The sequence below is a fragment of the Centruroides vittatus genome, unplaced genomic scaffold (assembly GCF_030686945.1).
Source record: "Centruroides vittatus isolate TY-2023 unplaced genomic scaffold, ASM3068694v2 contig_166, whole genome shotgun sequence".
Taxonomy (NCBI): Eukaryota; Metazoa; Arthropoda; class Arachnida; order Scorpiones; family Buthidae; genus Centruroides; species Centruroides vittatus.
The window spans coordinates 1194808-1204417 of record NW_027121006.1 but is presented as its reverse complement, the minus strand read 5'-3'; the positions used below and the strand labels follow the sequence as shown (position 1 = coordinate 1204417).

General features: G+C 30.6%; 1 long non-coding RNA gene across 1 annotated transcript; it reads left to right on the top strand.

Annotated features, from left to right (window-relative positions):
* The first annotated feature begins 744 nt into the window (after nt 1-744).
* On the top strand, nt 745-8521 carry LOC136968971 (uncharacterized). The gene is made up of 3 exons (XR_010879735.1): nt 745-760; nt 1234-1312; nt 8497-8521. It is a non-coding gene; the product is annotated as an uncharacterized lncRNA (long non-coding RNA).
* Nucleotides 8522-9610: the final 1089 nt, after the last annotated feature.

The window sequence follows — 9610 nt, the reverse complement described above, 5'->3', positions numbered from 1 at the left end:
TATTATATAATCTGTACTCGCCGACACAATAAACACGACAAAAGAGGCAATTGGGAAAATTTGCAGCTCTTTAGGTCTTAATTTATTTCCCGGGAGCAATTACTCCTTGCGATATGGTCACAATGACGAGTTTCGATGTATAATCATGTTTCGCAACTTCGTTCTCGATACTAAGGAAAGCGGGACAGACAAGCAGACAAACGAAATCTACAGCTGCGTTTGAAAATTGCAGCGGAATAACTGAAGTACCAAAAAAATTGTAACGATAATTCGAAAAAATGTAAAATTTCGAGTATATTTTAAAACATAAAAAAAACTTCATAAAGACTCGTAAATTACGAGAAATATTTTAAATTTATGGAAAATTATCTGCTCTGTACATAGGTTAACAATAAAAAATCCCGTTTTTTATGAACATTTTTCTAAGATTGTGAAAATAACGGTTGTATTCGTATAAAAATGAAAGTTTTTAAGTTTAATTCAGACAGTCTGTCTAGACAAAAGAAAAAAGTACTATTGTAATTTGGAAACTGTTCAGGTAAAAATAGATTATTTCAATAAGATAGCATCATTGGCGCAGAGCCTAATCCGACATACCATTAAGTTGGTAATAAGAAATGATTAAATATCGAATACGAAACAATCCGACTCATTTTATTGTCAACTTCATTGGTGAATATCATACATTTCTGTGTATTATCACCAACCCTGTAGCCAGGAATTAAAATTTGTGGTCCTAGATCTACTAACTACAGTTTGTGTAAGTATAAAAACAATGGTCTAAGTTTACGTGATGAAGTGACAGCATGTATATACTGGTAATTATATATATACTGTACACTGTGTATGGACAGTGCTGTCTAAGCTCAGAGGCTTAGCCAAAGTCTAATTTATGTTTATTTATTCTAAAAGGCTGATCATTAAATATTAAACTTTACTTTAAACACTTCGAAATTAAAGAATAATTTATGAAAATGTATTTGATAAATTATTTTTATTAATATAAATATATTAACAGTAAACGTATTTCTCGTATTAAAACCTATGTTTACAATATAAGAATTTAGTAATCTAATAAGAAGTCGTAGTGATAATAAAATTAAATGCTGTATAAAAAGTTAAAAACCTCATTTCTTTAATATAATAAACTTCTAGTTAATATATTTTTAAGTTTATAATCTTTAAATTATAATCGATAATGTAAATAATAATAAAGTTTTGTTTTTTCTACAGTTTCAAGATTAACAGTTAACGAATTATTTAATATCGAATAATAATAAGAATCGAAAGCATTTACATACCGAACATTATTGTGAGTATCATGAAAATTCATTTTTTATTGTATAAACTATATATATACATATACACGTGTGTGTGTAGTAATAACCAATTTTAATAACTTATTAGACACCAAAATTTATTATTATTTAAAACTTTTTAGCACCGTTAAGGTGTACGCAAATAATTATATTAGTGTAATTAAATTTAAATTCGACTTCATAACATAATAAATAACATTAATTGGGCGGCAATTTGAAAAGATTTTAGACGTTTAAATTCCCACTGTCTTGTCTTTCCTTAATCTCAAGATGAAATGAAAGTGCAAACACGATATGAAAAGTTTACGTACAGGAAGCCCTCATTAATTATACGTGAACTTCCGCCCTGTAACAGAAGTCACGTGAATACAGTAGAGACTCGTAAATCGGAACCCCGGTAATCGGAATCGCCGGTAATCGGAACGATTTTCAGTCGGACTGTGTCGTGCTGAATCGAACGTTTTTGATACTAGATTTACTTCTAAAGTATATTTTTCATGTTTTTTATATTCTTCAATATATTTATTTTGTTTGTACAAAATGCAGAAATAATTTTTAACGATACGATAGCCTCGATTATTATTATAAAGATTTTCGTTAGGCTTAAAATCGATGAAAATTCAACACGAAGCGACACGCAACGGAGAAAAATTCAACGCGAAGCGACACGCAACGGAGAAAAATTTGAACATCGGACAGGTTAATATATTTTTTCGTACATAAACCGTAATCGGAACAACCCCAGTCCCCAATTGATTCCGATTTTCGGTTCACTACTGTATTTCTTTCTAGAATTAACTTACATAGATGACTGGTATGACTATTTTCAGAAAAAGTATAATGTATAGGGGAATACACTACTTATTGTGTGGTAGAGAGCATAAATTTTAAATTAAATAAATCAAAAATATGATTAAAAATTGCAGCCAGGCATTGTGACGATGTCACAATAGATAATTACTCGTTACTTATTGATTTCTAACGAGATAAATAGAATTTATTTCAAATTGTTTTTAAAAAATTTTATAATTGACAGCGATCTTAAAAGATTATTTATGATTCCTATCTTTTGTTCAGAATTTAATGTAATTTTACAAAAAGGACTTCTGTGATTTTAACAACCACTGTTACTGGAAAATCAAGTAGCTTCGCCATTATCGGTCCGGTGTCAGTAAAAAACCTGTTGGTGGGCTTACAAAATGCAGACAATTTTGATTTAATACAGTATTTTAAACCTGTTTTTATTGTAGGAGACATCAAATATAGGAATTCGTCTGTTGCAATTGGTTTTAGCTGCGTAATGCAAAGAAAAATAGTTACTTTACTTACTTCTAATACTACTAAATAAGATTTTAAACGCATGGATTTAAACTAAAAAAATCATTCATTAACGGAATCGATATTCTGTCTTTGATCCAAGTATTTACTATTAATTTAACAGTATTTAATACTCGAACACGACAATAACCAACCAGATTTAAAATTATTAAATATTTTACTTAATAAAAATATGTACAAATTTAATGATTTATTGTAGGCACACATAATTAATTTATTTAATTTTGAAAGCGTTGACTTTATTTGCAAGAATAGAAAGTTTATAGTAATGAAAAATGCTGAGTTTAAAAGTATGCGAAGATAAAGTAAAAATTCAATTTATTAAATCAACAATACAACCTAAAAAAGTAAAAGTTATATATTTTGTTATACAATATTCAAAAATAAAAATTACAAATTTCAAAGACATATATTTGCTTTTTTATTGGTAGATGATCGTAAAATTTAGAAGTTTCAAAATTTTTAAAACATTACTTAATATAATGCTGAGCGCATTTTATAATATAATCGAGACGAGTTGATGATAATAATAATAATAATAACTCTCTTGTGGTCACTCTTATTCGTGGTGGGAGAGCTCAGTAATTTTGCTGATCCATAGGGTAAGCAGGCTGGAGAACAAGCTCCTAGTAGGGACACCCATGCCAGTTAGGTCTATGGGGAGAAATGAAGATAAGAGTGACCACACCCACATTCTGTGTGGATATTTATCATGGTAGTAACCGGATATAAGTGTCATATCGTCTCGAACGTCGCCCGGGTTAACAAAGTCCGCGTTCGTGGGTTAGGCAGAGGCTCGCGTTCAAAAAATAGGCCACGGTCTTGTTTGATTATCGGTGGCGAAAGCAGCACCGGCCCAAGCATGGCTACTGCAATGTCCTCAACAGATGTGAGGAACCAACCCAGCCTTGGTGTTTCTGTGGCAATGCATCCACAGACCACAAAGGCTGGAAAACCACGCCAACGGATGAAATGGACAATAGAAATTAACGAGTTTATCGTCCGTACTTACTACACCGTCACAAGACTAGAAACAAACATGACAGCGTACAGACAACAACTACACCATAGATTCACACAATAATATTAATAACATCAACAATTATACACAACAACTTTATCTCACAAACAACACTTGAATTTTTTAAATAACAGGTTGCTGGTCAAACACATCAACAGACATTTAACATTAATGAAGATTACGTAATCTGTCAGGATAATCCAGCAACAAGCACTGGTTACAGCACACACCCAACTACCACTAATGATACTACAGACACTTCCTCATCTACCACTGATAACATAGACAAGAATTTAATACGCACTAGTTAATACGCTCACACTTATATTTCAGGAAACACTCACTAAATATACAGGTACAGACCCACATGTACAAAATACATCCATTACTCATCGCATTCTTCCAAAACACTATGCAGCACTGGAGAACAACATTACATCTCAGGATTCATAACACTTCCATACAAATAAACCAAATATTCAGGAATTTTTCATGGAGATTCCTTGAGTCCTCTCTGGTTCTACTTAGCCCCGAACCCATTATCTAACATGTTAAACAACACGCAATATGGTTACAATATCAGACATGAAAAAACAACAGAGTTTACACTGTCACATCTCATGTACATGGACGACATAAAACTTTATACATCCACTCAAAAATAACTTTATCGACTCTTACAAATCACACATTCATTCACCTAGGACATACAAATAGAGTTGGTCTAGACAAATGCAAAACACTTCACATAGAAAAAGGAGTCCTGAAGAATAAAGATTTTGCTCTTGGAAATGGAAATGTTATTGAATCAATGAACGTGGGCGAGTTCTACAAGTATTTAAGATTTCAACAGGCCAAACTAATAGAACATACACAAGGTAGTAGCCCGAGACGCCCCCTAATGGGAGTTCTAGCAGCATTACAAATTCCTATGAGGCACGTTTGATGCACTTAATATGTGAAAATTTTATGCTCTATTATTAAAATATTACCTTCCTGGAGTCCACTATATAATTTTCAAAACTATTCAAAACTATTTTAAAACTATTAAATTTTAGAAATAAAAATATAAGAAATGATAAAAAGTAACCGAACATATATGAAAAGAACATATGAGTATTTCGGTTACAATTTCAAGTAAAAATAAACGATGTTAATATATTTTACATTAATTACATTAAAGGTTATGTAATATATTAGTGTTGATTTATAACACAGCTGAAACAGAGTAAATGTATATAAATATTCTGATATAAGAACATTTATTGTTATCGATGTTTTTACAGAAAACATTTAAAAAAAATGTTTTTGTATTTTATCATTTGTGTAAGTAATTATTGGACTGCAATTTGAATATCTGTAGACCTTTAAATTCCCACGGTCGTACCATTCGTTCGTCTGTCCTCTCTTAATCTCGACAACGGAGTTAGAGATATAAAAGATGAGAAAATGTATATAAACCATTGGAGATGGAAACCCCGAAAAACTGTATAGAAACGTACGATGCAAACTGGAAGTCAGGTTATTTCAATTCAAATATTTTCCTCCGAATGGTGTTACATAAATGACCTGCACGACTCTATTTCCGACAGGGAAAGTATGATAAACAGGGGAAAGACACTTAATTTGATATGGAAAGCATATATTTTACATTTAATTATTTAAGTTGGAGATACAGAAATGTCGTAATTTTATGACTGCCGTACTAAAAGAAAACATGTACCTTTATAATATTAGTTTGTTGTGATGGAAACCTTTTTTACGTAATCCGATATACACCTACGGTTTTATATTTTCAACCATAAATGTATTGTACGAGTGTAACAAGGGAATATTGAAAGGTGGTGACACCCCCTTTTGTTGTATCGCACCGAAGAGGGCTCCGAAATTAAATAATCCCGAAATGCATTTGGAAAAACAATAAAAGAAGTACTTAACCTGAAAGCTGTTGTGATAGTCTACCGAAACCAATTTTCATTCGGATTAAAGAGACATATATTTAAAATATTATAATTCTATTATGCAAAAAAGTACACCATGCTATGTATTACAATACAAATAAATTAATATATATATACTCGTTTGATTTTTTCAGCATTATCGTCATTTTTCTAGAATGAAAAAATATAACAACACGATTCCAATTGAACCTTTTTTCTTTGAAACAACTTTCACTCCTGATTCTGTGAGAAGTTTCTTTGAAAGTTACTGGCACTATTCCATCTATATGTCTATCATCTACGTGATGACCATCAAGATTCTGCAACATCATATGAAGGATCGTCTTCCTTATAATTTCAAACGCGCATTTATTATCTGGAATGGTCTTCTCGCCATTTACAGCATTCTATCCACAATAAGAGGAATTTTAATTTTGTATGAAGCATTTAAGCGAGTTTCGTTTTATGAATTTCTTTGCAATACGAGTCTGACAAAAGACACACACGCAGTTGTATTCTGGAAAATGATATTCGCATTTTCTAAGGTCTGGGAATTGGGGGATACATTTATGATAATATTAAATAAACGAAACTTGATTTTTCTTCACTGTTACCATCACATAACTGTCATGATTATAACGTGGTATGTCTTATCCAAACAATCCAGCTATTTATTGTTTTTTGCTAATGTGAATGCATTTGTTCACTCTTTTATGTATACTTATTTCACTGTAAAATGTATAAATATTAATATTTCTCCGATAATTTCCATGTTTTTGACAGCAATTCAAATTACGCAAATGGTAAGTTGGTTTCTTTATACTTGTTGGATTTATTTTCTTCTCATAAATGATCATCCATGCGATACTTCCTTTGATGTGTTAAGATACTGTTTCATTATTGCCATGACGTATGTATATATGTTTAGTTATTTGTTTTATAAATCGTATGTTCGTCGATTTAAAAACGTTAAAAAGGAAGATTAAATGTAATATTATATCATTTTACAGAATATATTATAATTGTTATGCAAATTGCCAATGTTATACAGAGTTTAAATATTTCTGGTGGTGTGAAATATATTTTATAATTTTTCGTGTATGAATTACAAAATAATTTAATAAAATTCAATTTGTATAATATAATGTATATTTATTAAATAGTACAGTTGCTATCTTATTTATAAGTTAGATCTCATTAGACCCAAAAAGAACCTCAATAAATATTAATGACACCATTTGTATTCGAGGTTATTAACACATTTGTCTGATGGAAAGTGATGAGGCAATAAAGTAGTTTTCAAAGTAATCTGTAGCTCCAAACAATAATTGACGGCCAACTGTAGCTTCAGCCATTTGACATTGAAATTTCTTTACCTGCTATTCAAAAGACAAGGAAAACATTTTTACAAGAAAACCTTAGTTTGAAAATTTTCTCCTACAAGATAAATGGTACTGGAAGCAAAAAACGGGATATGGATAGAGACTCTGGAATTTGGCCAAGAGTTGAAAATAGCTGAAATTAGTGCTTGCCATTTTATCAAAAACAGTTACAATCAGTTTGCCAATAGACTGTGTTCGGCCGTTCAGGTGCGGAAATCATAAGCAGTCGGTAATTTTCGGATTCCTGCAGTAGCAGAAACTATCTAATTGAAAGAAAACTACTGTAGTACCCCAGTTGGTCGCGATTTAGGCGTTTAATGGCTTTTGTCTAGGTGATCTGACTCGATTTTAAGCAATAAATTTCTTCTTACCACCTTCTAGCAATAAATATTCCCGCAAAACTCTTCCCTTCTATAGTAAAGCAACGAGAGACATTTTTGTTATTAATTGGCTCGTTTAAACGTCTTTTCAGCTCCAGTAATTTATATGTTGACTTACTCTAGTTAAGCGAATAAGCGTTTTTTCAAAACTATTCAGATGAAAGCTTTCTGCCAAAAACTGCAACCTCTTAAGAGGCTATGTATATATATATATATAAATTGATACAGTTCGTCTCTTCAACTGATTTACTACCATTTCAACTGATTACTACTATTACTACCATTACAACCATTTACTACCATTACTACTATTCTGTTACACCAAACAAGAAATATACCTATAAAAAGTTAAGTTCCAAGTAATTCTTAAAACGTTGAATTTAAAATATTTACTTATTATATCCTTCGCTAATAAAATGTTCGTTTTTTTTATAAAGGAATAAATTCCGTTATGAAGTACAGTTACTGTATCCTGTCTCTTTCATTTAGTAATTAATAATACTTACACAACATTCGTGAAATAGTAATAGAATGCGTAAATCTATAACTATTTAAATTGAATATTTGTTGTAGCTCATGATCTATGGAAATTATAGTCGTCAAAGTTCGTTGCAATACTATTTAATTATCACACCGATTTCATTTTATTCCCTCTTACTATGCTAAAAAGGCTTACAGATTGAAATGTTGGCAAATAGTTAAGTAATTTATTTACAAAGCTTGATGCTACTTATCAGACTTTCATTTAACCTTTGTGCCACTATGGTGTTAATGGAAACCCATCTCCTTATTTTCGAGTCTTATATTTTTTACAAAAATTAGAAAATACTTCCTTTCGTGGCTTATTTGTTCTCAATTGATCCTTTCCAAAATACATCTTTTCTTGCAGGATATAACTCGCTTCTGTTACATTGGGGTCAACTGCGACTCTAAAGTTAATTTTTTCATTGTGATAACTCTCAGTGTTTCTTTCTAGCATTATATTTGGTGATTTGTGCGTGAAATTGTTAAATTCGTTAATGATTGTTGCTTATTCGTTTCTGAAATTTTCTGTTATATATATATTGTTTCTGTATAATATATAATATAAATAACATAACATTTCATAATTTCTAGTGATGTAACAAATAGTATATTCGGCCAGGAGCGTCGCCGAATGGCCGAATATTCGGCCGAACTATTCGGCTCGATTAACGCACATATAAAAATTAGCGCGCAAACCTCATTATGCAAGGATCGCGCACCCTGCTCTCTATTGGCCCGATGTCACTACGATTTTTTCTTCCGTAGGTCTAAATTATTTAAATTAATTAATTAAATTATAATTATTAAAGTTAATATGAGATGGAGCCTAACGTCTACCTCTACTGTTAAATTGGTTTATAATTTATGTAATAGCCGTAAATAGCCCGATACGATTCGGCAGTTGTTGGTATTTAAATGTAAGTTATAACTTAAAAAGATCGATTGCAAATAAAATAACTTATAACTTTAATTAAGCAGTAAAATTTTATTTTTACTACGTATTTGTAGACTGAATAGTATCCTAAGGATATATACTTTAGTGGGGACATAGGGTCTAGTTTCTCCTCAGATGTGAAACAGTTCAAATATATTATTGGGGGTTTCTATTTGTGAAGTTTTGTGATATTTTGTTGCTATTGTTTTTGTCAATATTTTTAAAATTAACATGATTTCAAATGTTATCTTTTGCATATAATGAGAAATGCTCATTCTTTGCTTTATATATAAAATAAATTATATAGTAGTTACTCGTCTTCTAGAAATAAATAATTATTTTATTAAATACGATAAGTTTCAATAAACCGTTTCGTAAATCATTTTAAAATATCGTAAAAATATTGAAATATACAAGAATACGAATATAACATAATTAACTAAACACCAACACTAATGCCCGATACGTTCTAACCTACACGCCATCAATGCCATAAGATATCGGGCTAGATAAAGGCTATATTATTATTTAATTACGAAATAATTTACTAGAGTTAGACGCTATTTCTTATTAACTTTAATAATTATAATTTAATGTTTAGCATTAATAAAAGTTACCAAAATGATTAATTTACTGTGTTTTTGTTATTTCTTACTCCTGTTTTTAGGTATTCGGTATTCGGCCGAATAGCAAAAATAGGCCGAATAGGCCGAATAACGGGTAGTAACCGAATATTCGTTACATAACTAATAATTTCAGTTCAAGTAGAAA